Source organism: Pseudophryne corroboree, chromosome 2 (assembly GCF_028390025.1).
Source record: "Pseudophryne corroboree isolate aPseCor3 chromosome 2, aPseCor3.hap2, whole genome shotgun sequence".
NCBI lineage: Eukaryota > Metazoa > Chordata > Amphibia > Anura > Myobatrachidae > Pseudophryne > Pseudophryne corroboree.
This window is the reverse complement of record NC_086445.1, coordinates 996,893,776-996,907,174: the sequence shown is the minus strand read 5'-3', so window position 1 is coordinate 996,907,174 and position 13,399 is coordinate 996,893,776. Positions and strand designations below refer to the sequence as shown.

The 13,399-nt window shown below is 45.2% G+C and overlaps 1 protein-coding gene across 1 annotated transcript in view; it reads right to left on the bottom strand.

The window, feature by feature from the left end:
- MRPS6 (mitochondrial ribosomal protein S6) overlaps positions 1–13,399 on the bottom strand; it is a 121,622-nt gene that overhangs the window by 59,004 nt on the left and 49,219 nt on the right. The window lies entirely within an intron of this gene.

Here is a 13,399-nt window from a genome sequence, read left to right as displayed (position 1 = left end):
TAAATTACGAAATGGCAAATTGGCCCAACATTGCACCAGTGTGTACCCAGCTTAAGCTTTATAGGGCGGGAGGTACTATGGGAAAAATGCGGTAAAACCCCCTATAGAAGCCTATGGGCTTCTTTCGCAACCCACCGCACTCCCCACCAAACGCTGACCCCTCTCTCACCAGTGTCCTGGCAGCCTGCTCCAGGATCCTCAGGCGCCTCCAAGCTCCTGCAGCAGCTGGTGGGGGTCCTCCTATTCCTCCTCTCCGTCCTCCGGAAGGCGGTGCACTCCGTGCTTCCTGCAGCTGCCCCGCACCCAGCCCTGCCGCACAGCTGCCTGTATGAAGTGCCGGGGTTCCGGGTGCTGATTGTGGTAGCGACCGGACACAGGAGCATATGACGGGAGATGGGCGGGTGCCAGCAGGGAGTCTCAGGCCGTACTTCATGCTGCAGGAGGTCAAGGTGCGGTGGGCGCTGAGCTGCAGGGCTTCCCCTCGGGACTACCACTGACCGCAGGGCACCCCTGGCATCGCATTGCGATACTAATCGCATATGTTAGTACATATGCGATTAGCATCATTGCGATGACCGGCGATGACCCGCGATCAGTGATAGTATATCCCGCCCATAGTGTCATCATCATCATCATCGGTGAGCACATGCACCAGACTATTCTTAGTGCAGATGATACTCCTGGAAACAGACATATCTACGCTTCCATGCATAGCCCGCAATTCAGCTGTTACAGTCCAGTTACGTTCCTTCAAGTGAAGATGCAGCTGAAATGTGTGTGGCTCATAATTGCACAGGTTTCTGGAGCATGAGCAGTGTGAAAACACGCAAGGTAATAGGTGTACATTTAAGAAACGTAGGACTAGGGGAAAGAATCGGCCCATGAATTCTGTGTGTGCGTGCGCCATAGGAAAAAGGGCATGACTGCAGCGGCACGGCCACACAGCACAGTGCGTGTTGCGACTCAGCATGCCAGCCGAGCAAACTACTTTGCTATTTTGCCAGAAACGCCTCATGGCCAGTCAGGCTGTGCGTTCAATACTACATCAGCCCCTTTGCAGAAGACCATTCATGAGAATGTACCCTATGTATTTACTGGGAAATTGTGATATCACTAAAGCACGATGCATTTAGTGGCTGTGGCTCATGCCTCAGTGATGTCACTGGTTCCTAGTGCATCGATCATCCAAAGATTGGTTCAGTCCACAAAATGGCTGCCAGGACTGTGTGTGGATGACAAGTCCACTTTAAGCAGACATTTATACTTCCAAATCTCAGCTACTACTATAGCAGCTCATGTAGCAGAATGCGACAAAGTAACCTCACATTTAGCACAAGGAGGTTTAGATTCATTTTCCGATCCAACAAAAGAGTTAATCCTCGGTGAATTGTGAATCCGTCAGTGGCATGTGTTTCTTATCCGGAGTGCATTCATTACACTCACAATGGGTATACTACGTTTCAGCATTGCAGCACATTACATTACTTGGCTTGCGAAGTCTAAACTCTAATAACTCAGCTCTGATTCTAGCTGTGTCCAACTTCCAATAGTTGGACAGACTTCCTGACGGAGCCACAGTCCTGGACATGGGTCATAAACAGCCTGCGGCTTCTAAATTAATATTTTCTGTTCGGCCATAAATTTGTGTGTAAGTGCAAGCCAAAGGGTAGGCTGCAATTGTCGAACAGTAATCGGGCAAAGCCAATGTTTTGTTCAGCATTTATTAATGCATACTATTGATGAAATCTGTCACTCTGCATTGGAGGGTGTAAGGAGGGATAGTACACAGAAGCCTAAAGCTCCACTGGTCTGGCTTGTAGCCCCTCTGTAACAGAGACACTGTACAGGTTGGTGGATTCCATTACAGGGGCATGATGAGAGAAGTCACAATAGCTATAAAGGGCACGCTGTGTAAACTTAACGGCCCATACTGTATTGTAAGCTCTTCAGTCATCAATGTGATCTGTGATGTGCCATTTTTATTAACTACTTCACCACTGAAGCAAGACCTTCCATATACCAAACACTGGTCCTGATTTAGAAGTGGACGCAGTTGCTGTATGTGGATGGGCGGAAAGTTGCATAATTGCCATCGCCTTGGTCTTACAGGAAGTGTTTGTTATACAGGAAGTACCCCTGCGCCCATTATTCAGCATGACTGCAGGTAGTAAAGATACACCTCTGCAGCTCACCAGAGTCCTGTGGTGATTTGCACAAAGTCCCCCTTTTCGAAGAGGCTTTTGTATTATGAATGCAAATGGGTTGCAAATGGAATGTTAATGTGACAATACGCACATTCTAATGCATATACGTACTACATACGCATATCCTAATACTGCACCAACCCACTGTTCCCATATGTGAGAGCGGCCGTAATCGTTATAATTGGTACTTACTCCTGCTGGGTGCAGAACAACCGTCTGAAGCTGGGATCCACCCTGCATACTCGCGACTCATAGGAGGGAGTACTTATGGCTACACCCCCCCGACACACCCACGTAGCGGTTCTCTTGCATGCATTCCCATTGTTGATGCCCAGTAGTCACCCAGAAACGCCCATTTAAGGCCACAGAGAAACATACCAGATTGAATAGTGCGTCTGCTTGCAGAGCAGCCTGAGATGTGTGCCCAATATGCGAAACTTTTCTACATGCTGCCGCCTTAAACCTCCATGCGTCTCAGAATCACGCCCTCTGCGTTTTGCGTTTAATATCATTGTGACCCCACCTCATATCCAAGACGGGAGACTTCTACCAGGATGTAGTGGAAAACCAATGTTCATGTAGGGCAAGTCTCACTCATTATTACCAGTAAATGATTACGCACATTAAATGACAGCGACTGAAAGTGCCACCAGAACCCTGAAGTGATATATATAGCCTTAGTGAACAGTAAAGGAAAAGGTCAGTGTTGCTGATTGCCTAAATGACATGGATTTCCCTACAAGCGGAGGACCACGCTCCCTATATTGCTTCAGAGCACAATACTGCTGTGTGCCTGTACATAAATGCCTCTCATTAACACTTCCCCAGCACGATCTCACACAGATTCCTTCTTTGGGCCAGTGGGCCTCTCTGTAAAACATGTTTATTGCAGATTTGTTGCCTTTCCTACTCAGCCTGTCGCTCCCTGCCTTCCTCGTCACCCACTTACGCATATATTATGGATGTAGAACTAGAGGAAATTTCCACTACTGTTTCAGCTTTCCAGTCCTGTTCTTTACGTAGCATAACAGGATCGGGAATTCTGAGAGCCTTGGAGAGGCAGTTCAGAATTTGCATACAGTTTGCTAATGCACGAGGTACTGTTGAGGTAAAGTGTCTCATGCCTCGACTGTGCCACTAATTCCTATTGTGTTGATAGGCAGTACATTAGTTCCACCCACAAAACCACTGCCTCTACGGTGTATAGGAAAAGGAAACACTTAAAGCAGGCATATCCAAACTGCGGCCCTCCAGCTGTTGAGAAACTACACATCCCAGCATGCCGTGACACAGCTTTAGCATTCTCTGAAAGCAAAATGGTGACAGGGCATGCTGGGATATGTTGTTTCACAACAGCTGGAGGGCTGCAGTTTGGACATGCCTGACTTAAAGCCATTATTGTGCCTAGGGTCATATATTCTGCTAATGAATCCTAAATCACGGGTAGACAACCTGAAATGTTGTTGTTTGATTATGCCATTGTAAACTAATTAGCTGAACAAATAAAAAATGGGAATAGAATAGATTAGGGACAGCCATCGGTGTGGTTGCCATCGATGGCAATATGGCAAGTAACCATTGATGGCAGCCAACTATGCAGTGGATGACCATCGATGGTTTCCATTTATCGATGGGCATCCCTGTTTTTCCACTGACTAGCCCATGGGCCAATCAGAATACGGGGGTAGGGTTTCACGCATGTAGGGGGCGGAGCTATGCTCCGTGTCCCGGCACCTCATTAAAAAAAAAAACATTAAAAAAATATTTGGTTATACCTTTCCATCGATGGAGGGAAACCATCTGGTTTTCCCCCATTGATCGCAAAAGTATTCTACATCGGCCATAAAAAATCGATCATTTTGAATCATCGATGGTCGATGGCCATCCCTAGACTAGTTGAGATTGTTGAGAATATTGGTGAGTAAACGTAAATAAAGGCAATTCAAAGTCATTCAAAGTGATACACCCATTATTAAGCATAATAAATAACTGCTGTCAGTTATATTTTATGGATGATAATTAACCGTAAATTAAGTTTTTATCTTTTTTAGGTCAAATAAAGTGTAGAACTGTGTTAGTTGTAAGATAGATGTGATGTTAAATCATATTTCTTTTAATTTAGGTGGAACAGTCTAGAATTGAGGTTATATGCATGTAGAAATAAGCAAAAACAGATACTGGTTGATTTGATGTAATGATGTCTATATTTCACATACTGTACATGTACTTGAGTATAGCAATAACTATACTTTAAATATAACATGAGAAGCTATACTGGAGGTACAGTAGGTAGCTTTGTGACTTAAACTATCACTGCATAGACTCTCTTTGATGCATTAGTGTACTGTTTCCTTAAACATCCATTATATATTATGACATTTACTTGTATTGAATACAGCAAAGTTTACCCACAATCTTCCCTATATGTTGATGGATGAACAAAGACACAGAAGAATACAATGCAGAAGAATACAAGCAACCTTTCAGTAAAATCTGCAGATTGGATGTGAGTAACTGAACACTGTATTTTAAAGGGAGTCATGAAAGACAATGAAAATAAATTGTCCAGTAGCTCAGAAATGAACCAAGCAGTGGCTTAACTGAATATAGGGGGTCATTCAGAGTTGATCGCTAGCTGCCGTTGTTCGCAGCACAGCGATCATGCTAAAAATCGGCATTTCTGCGTATGCATATGCACCGCAATGCGCAGGCGCATCGTACGGGTACAATGAGCATTGTGGGTTTGCACAGTGATAATGTCGATATTATCTTAAACCATAAAGCTATACCTTTGAACACTCTTTTACCATGGAGCCGCTGCGGCCGCTAGACTTAATATGCACTCTACGTACTTTGTACGCGTACTAACGCCGCGCTGGGGGTACAAAGTACACACAGCGCGCACACACTCTTGATATACTTTAAACCTTATTAGTAATGCAATGCAATTATATTACACCTTAAACCTTATGCAGCGCTGACGGTACAAAGTACCCGCAGCGCGTACACACCTTATCAATACACTCTTAAACCTTATACAGTTAGGTAATGTAATACGCTTTAAACCCTAGCAGGGAAAAGAGGACACAACACCGATTTGTAGTTAAACACTGGGCTCCAACACCTCAGCGTATATATCTGGAAGGGGATAACAATACAATTTATACACTACAATATACAACAGAGTAAATGGCTACAGTCAATGTACATACGTGAGAATATTCGCATGCGCTTCCTGGTCCAGTCCTCCGCTAATCAGGTAGATAGCGTTAAGAGTCTTCTGACCTGCCAGGGAGCAACAGGCTTTTTATACACTACTTCCAAAAGCAATAAAATGGATACTGTAATCCTTTTGTCCATTGGACACAGGGATGCATCTTTACATTACAGGAGAGGTCATAGGTTGATTTGAAAAGATGGGCGATGTCTTTCTCAACTGCTCTTGTGGGTGGTCTCCTCTGGATTCCCGCCGCATACATAATATACAGTAAATACAGTTTATATCTATATTCTACTTCTGCACATAACTATACGCAGGAACATGCGATCTTCCTCTAACCAACACCGGAATGTTACCCTTAAAATACCCTACAGCTGGATACTAGACATCACCTTATAACCTTAGTCTGTCCCTTCCTATCATGCAAAGGCGAATCCCTTAGTCCTGGAATCATTTAAACTGTTGATACTTGCTGATGTGGTGCAGGGGGGCTATGTGTACAATGTGCACTATTTGGATTAAATATGTAATGTTTTGATAACCCTCTATGCACTCACAAACTCCGCCGTAAATACCCACACCACGCGCAGGACCGCGGGAGCGATCATACGCAAATTGCGGATATGTGCACGCACAGCGGAACAAATGCACGCGCAGCGGGCATGTGTGTGTTGTTAGTACGTGCTGTGTGTACTACAATATTTTTCGACTTTGACAGTCCACCCTTTGGCAGTTAACAATAACTGCCACTATCTAAACACTAAACAGAGAAATATACAATACAATATCTACAGATGATTGGATGGTAGGAGGAGAGGTGTAAGCGGGAAATGTATGACCTAGTGGGATAGTGAAAGCATGTATGTGTGAATCCATGTCTGAGGGGCATGTATCATCGTGCCGTATATGTTCTAGATAAGCTTTGAGGTATTGCGAAGTATACATTAAATCCTTCTTATCCCGTATTAAGGGTCTGTAAGTGGGCCAACAAACACTACCGAGCTCTTTTCGGCTTCTTGTTCCAACAAATGGGGTGCACATTTAGTTGATGATACATGGAGGGGGAACATAAGTGAGTGCTAGTATATGTGGATATCACCTGTCGACTATGTGTGTCATTAACTGAAGGTTGTAGAGATGAAGATAAGAAACATAACTAAAATACATTCACATAACATTTTCATAAACATTCTTGGGTATGGTCGATGTCTTTTCCGGATCGGTGTATCTGGGCAGAGGGGGAGACAAAGGAAAAACGGGTGAAAGAAACAGGCCATGGAATTCATTTGCAATCCTTATCATAACACTGTCTCTATGGATGGGTCATAAATTAAATCTGCTGCTGTAACAGCGCCCCCGCTCCTTAGACTCATCAATTTTGTGCCGTGCTTGCGCTGCGTTAGAATTCGAACACACCTAAATATCAAACCAATAATTATGACGACTCCAAGGATACAAAGGAGAAACTTCCCTACACTCATAATAACATTTTGAGCCCACTCTCCTAAACCTGAGAACCAATTGCGTGGGTTCAACCATGAGACCCAGCCGGTCAGTTCATTACTCACAGCAGTCAGGGTAAGGTTGTGTCTCCTCTGGAACTCCCACTTCAACTGCAAGATATCGTCCATCTTTTGATCGATGATCTCGGTTGGGTCATCAGTGCTGTTTGTAACATACGTGCAGCACTTCACACCATATTGAGTTGCCAAAGTGACACAGTACTCACCCGTCACGGCTGTGATATAATTAAGGACCATCCTGTGTTGGATCAGTTCCGTCTTGTAAACTTGTAACTCCCTTCCTGTATACCTGAAGGTGTCGTCATACATCTCAGTGATATTATCTATCAAGTTCGCTAGCGCATGGATATACCTATAATTTATAATTCCTCTGGCAGTACGGGTGATGTCTAACGCAAGTAGGAATTGAATCCCGGTGGATTCGTGGATCAAATCAGAGGCTACGTGCTCTGTCCTATCTATGAGGTGTCTCTTGACGATGTGTTCATAGGGTGTATGAGTATAAGGAGCCTGAGCACTGCGGTGAACGTCTTTCATCTTATCATGGGTTATGGTCATGACCTCTGGCAACACTCTTCCAACATAACACAATCCCTCTGAGTTTGGGGCAAGCCACTTATACGCCTTCCTCCCACATATGAAATAGGCATCATCGGGGAGAACATATGGGACAAAATATGACATTACCATATTACAAACTTTCCAAGTGAAAACCCAATCCCTAGTTCTCTCATCTGTTCAGTACAAGTATCAGGCTGTATGATATGAGCACAGTACCCTGGTGATACTTCTCCAACCCACATGGTCTTGCTTCCTCGAGTATACCTATACCGAAAATACCTTCCACTGTTGGCTATTTGGCGTACAAGTTCAGAGTCTATGGGTATCCTATCAGCTCTATGCGAAAAGGCCATGGTCTGGTTATTCCATGTCACCTCCCAATTTCCTGGTTTTCAGAAATTAGAAATGTTGAAGCATAATAAGGATCTATCTACATGATACTGGTGGAGCTTCAAACTAGGGGGCCTAGAAATATAAAATTTCTTGTCCACCGGTCTCCCACCCCGTAATTCGAGTACCTCATCTATTGCTAAAGGGTACGGTACTAATCCTGACTTGCTCTGACCTTGAGGTACTTGTGAGCACACCCAGCATTCTGTTTGGTTTAAAACCTTACCCACTAGTGAGTGCTAATCACTCAATGGATAACGGTCCATGTTGATATTAAGGCTGGACTGACATCTCTGGATGCACCCATCCTCAACTATGTTCTCACAATTCTTACAAATGCAATTTTCCTCAGCCAATAACCCTTCACAGTGCCTCCGACTACCAGATCATTTTCTGATACTCGCCTTTGCTCGAGTGATGTGTTGCTCTTGGAATTCTACAAATCCGTCCTCGCCATCAGAACCCATTCCAGATCCTTTCTCGACCTCTCTGGGACTCTCACCGAAACAGACTGTTCTGGTCAACAACAGGGTTAACAGGAAAACCCGGAACGCAGTCTCTTGGGGTAAGTCCATCTTGTTAAGGGAAGAGAAAGGAAACAAGAAGGGGGAGGAAAAGGGAAGGAGAGAAGGAAGGTAGTGGGAGATGGAGAAAATAATAAAAAAGAAAAACTGGTGCGACAACCTCCTCTTGGTCTTGTTGTTCTCCGCGCTCAGGTGCCGTGACAACAGTCCTGCCTCTCAACCTTTCCGGAACAGACACTCCAGTGATACGATGTTCTCTACACTCTGCTCTTTGTCACGGGTTCTCTCTGGGTCAGCGATCTTCTTACAGTGGGACGAGTGGACCCAAGTCTCTCTTTCGGCAACCTTTAATGCTGTCGTGCTGGTTAGTAAGACTTGGTACGGTCCTTCCCACCTGTCAATGAGGCAACCTGAGCGTAGAAAATTTTGAATCATTACATAATCCCCAGGTTCAATGTCATGACAATTACTGTTTGGCAGGTCAGGAATCACCAGCTTTAGATTTTTGTTTTGATAGCTCAGCTGTTGGCTCATCTTAACCAAATATTTTACAGTCACTTCGTTATTGTATTTCAAATCATCCTGGGGGTCTATCATTACATGGGGTTGTCGACCAAAAAGAATCTCAAAGGGTGATAGGTTAAGAGGGGACCTGGGAGTGGTTCTGATGCTGTACAATACTAGTGGCAAAGCTTCTGGCCACAACAATCCAGTTTCACCCATCACTTTGCTCAGCTTATTCTTAATAGTGCTGTTTACTCTCTCCACCTTCGCACTCGCCTGTGGGCGGTACGGAGTTTGCAGCTTGCTATTAATTCCCATCAGTTTGCACATAACCTGAAAGACTTCACCTGTAAAATGGGTACCCCTATCGCTTTCAATTATTCTAGGGATACCATATCTACACACAAATTCCTGCACAATTTTCTTTGCAGTGAACGTAGCAGTATTTGTGGCAGCAGGGAACGCTTCTACCCAATTGGAAAACACATCAATACAGACTAACACATATTTTAAATTCCTACAGGGTGGTAAATGTATGAAATCAATCTGTATTACCTGAAAAGGGCCGTCTGTCGGCAGGATATGGGATGGTTATGTTGGTATTGACTTTCCAATATTCTTCCTCAAGCAAATAAGACATGTCATTGCTCTCTTACCCGCATGAGAAGAGAATCCTGGCGCACACCAGTAGGCTCTCACCAGCTTACACATACCCTCTTTACCCAGATGAGTCAGACCGTGTGCCGCCTCAGCTAAGCTTGGAAGATATGCTCTGGGGGCCACTGGCTTACCCTGTCCACCTGTCCAGAGTCCTGAGGACTCCTGGCCATATCCCTTTGACCTCCAGACCGCCTTTTCCTGTGGGGAACACAAATTTTGCATTTCACTTAATTTTTGTGTGTTGATGGTGTTGAATATCATCAGTGATGTGGTATCTGTTTGTATGGGGGTGCTGGCTGCTGATTTAGCAGCTTCGTCTGCCTGGCTGTTACCAAGTGAGATTGGATCTTGGTTGTAAGTATGTGCTTTGCACTTGATAACAGCCACTCTGTCTGGTTCTTGTATCGCTGTTAGAAGCCTTTTTATGTGGGATGCATGCGCTACAGGTGTGCCAGCTGCCGTCATGAAATTTCTGAGGCGCCATACGGCCCCGAAATCATGCACTACTCCAAAGGCATACCTAGAATCTGTATATATATTGTCTGACTTACCATTGGCCAATTCACATGCTCTGGTTAGGACGACCAGCTCAGCAACTTGTGCTGAGTGCGGTGGGCCCAGGGGTTCAGCTTCTATGATACCTCTGTCATCTACAACTGCGTATCCAGTACACAAGTCTCCCGAGTCCGTCTGTCTGTGGCAACTACCGTCAGTGTAAAAAGTAAAATCTACGCCTTCCAGTGGGTTGTCACTAATGTCAGGTCTCGCGGTGAAAGTCTGGTTCAGATATTCCATACAATCATGCGTGTCAGTATCTGCACTAAATCCTCCTTCACCATCATTCTCATCCTCCACCCTTTGTGCCTGTCCAGGCACACCCAGCAGATAAGTTGCAGGATTTAGTGCGCTGCATCTCTTTATGGTGATGTTTACAAGGGCCATTAGTGCTAACTCCCACCTTGTAAACCGTGCTGATGAGACATGTCTGGTTTGGGCGGAGTTCAGTAAGGCTGACACTGCATGAAGCGTATGGACTGTCAGGTTGTGTCCTAACACTACGTCTTCGCTTTTACTCACTAGCAAAGCTATCGCTGCAACACTTCGCAAGCATGTGGGGAGAGACCGCGCTACGGTATCCAACTGTGCACTGTAGTAAGCTACCGGCCTGCTGGCATCACCATGTCTCTGGGTTAGGACACCTGCCGCACACCCAGCACTTTCCGTACCGTACAGTTGAAAGGGTTTCCCATAATCTGGCATGCCTAATGCAGGTGCCTGTGATAGGCACTGTTTGAGTCTCTCAAATGCCAGTTCGGACTCATCAGTGTGCGAGATCCGATCTGGTTTGTTTGAAGAGACCATTTCTTGCAAAGGTAAAGCCAGTATGGAGAACCCTGGGATCCAGTTTCGGCAGTACCCACACATTCCAAGAAAAGTGCGGATCTGTTGCTGGGTTTGTGGCAGAGTCATGTCGCGAATCACCTGTATTCTATCAGCGGTGAGGTGTCTAAGGCCTTGCGTCAAGCAATGTCCCAAATATTTTACCCTGGTCTGGCACAACTGCAACTTATCCTTTGAAACCTTGTGTCCCGTATTAGAAAAGTGAAACAGAAGCTGTTTCGTGTCTTTCAAGGACGATTCGAGTGAATCAGAACACAGCAGTAAGTCATCTACATACTGTATTAATACTGATCCGCTCTCAGGTTGAAAGGATTGTAAACAGTCATGCAGAGCCTGGGAGAAAATACTTGGGCTGTCAATGAAACCTTGGGGTAGGCGAGTCCAGGTGTACTGTACTCCCCTGTATGTGAATGCAAACAGGTATTGGCTGTCAGGGTGCAGAGGGACAGAAAAGAAAGCAGAACAGAGGTCAATGACAGTGAAAAATTTTGCAGTAGGGGGAATTTGCATGAGGATGACACTGGATTTGGCACTACTGGGAATTGGCTCTCAACTATTTTGTTTATTCCTCATAGATCCTGCACTAGCCTGTAACCCCTCCCCCCACTCTTTTTCACAGGGAAGATGGGACTATTGGCAGTGCTGGATGTCCTAACTAGGATGCCCTGTTGTAGCAAGCGCTCTATGACTGGGTACACTCCTAATTCCACCTCTGGCTTCAGAGGATACTGTGGGAGTTTTGGAGCTATCCTACCATCTTTTATTTGCACTACTACGGGAGCTACATTCGCCATCAATCCAGTGTCTTGCCCATCTTTGGTACAGAGGGATCCCAGTATTTGTGAGATCATTTCCTCCACCTTGGATGGGCACCTGTCTATACCAGCAGAGTGTGACATTAGCCTTTGTGGGGTGTCTAACATATCCTGCACTTCCTGAACGTGATTCTCGGGTATATCCAAGAAGACACCCTTAGGAGTACAATATATGACACACCCCATTTTACACAATAAATCTCTCCCCAGTAGATTAGTCGGAGCCGATGCAGCTAACAAAAAGGAATGCTTGGTCTGCAAAGGCCCTATCGTAATCTCTGCAGGTCTACTCAAAGGGTAGTGTTGTACTACTCCTGTTACTCCCATTGCCGAAATTGTTTTACCCGTGGTTTTTATACCTACCGTTGAATTTAACACTGACCTGGCCGCCCCTGTATCTACAAGAAAAGGTAGTGATCTACCAGCTACATCAACTGTGACCTCAGGTTCACTACCAAGGCTAGCAATCAACTTCACTGGCTGCAGACTACAGGTGTGGCCCAACCCCTATTGTATATTGTGACCCTCCCGCAGCGCGCTGGCAGCTACAATATGTGAGGGGGGTAGCTGAGAATTTTCAGAGGTCTGCCAGTCCCTCCTAGGTGGGTACCTCCTTGTTTCCCCTGCGTGCGGCTCATAACTTCTCCTATGCGATCCCTGATCCCTATCATGTGTATTATAATGTGGTTCATATCCTGGTCTAGGGGGTCGATATACCTTATGTGTGCCTTTATAACTGCAGTTCCGTGCAAATGTCCTTCCTTCCGGCAGTTATAGCATACTACTACATGCGACTTACCATCAGGGGTCTGGGGTTTTGGCTGTTGCGGTTTGGATGTAAGGGCATTTATACTTACTGTCATCAGCTTATCCCCCTGTGACTCCCTGTGCTTAATGACGTTCCGATCGTGCTCGATAGCGGACTCTCTTAATGCAGCCACCGAGATACCTCTCCAGTTAGGTAGAGAGGTTTGTACCCTTGTTCTTAATGCCTCCTTTAACCCGTCCATTAATACTGGCACAGCTACCTCCCTGTGATGTATATTGTCCTTAATGTCCTCAATCCCAGTGTATCTAGCCATTTCCTGCAGTGCCCGGTGGAAATATTCAGATGCCGCTTCACCTTCTTTTTGTCTTATGGAAAAGTTTTTATTCCATTTGACAACAGTAGGGAAATATACTCCTAATTGCAGATTGATCTGTCGTACATTCTCCTGAGTGTACTCATCAGTGAGAGGTACTTCTGCATCTAAATTACAATCAGTAATTAATTTCGCGGGGTCAATATTGAAAGGTAAACATACTCGTAGCACTGTTCGCCAATCTTTGTTTGTGGGTTCGGTGGCGTTACCTAATTCTTTAATAAACCTCTGGCATGCGACTAGATCCTTTCTGGGATTGGGAAATTCAGACATAATTGTCCTCAATTCTGTCCGGGACCAAGGACAATGCATAGCAATGTTCCTGATGGGAGTGACTCCCTGAGCGTCAGTCTTCCCATTGGGGACTGCGATCACCCTGACAGGATTTAATTCAATTACATCATTCTGAGTTGACTCCACAATCTGAGGTGCTATTGTCTCTGCATAATGTATGG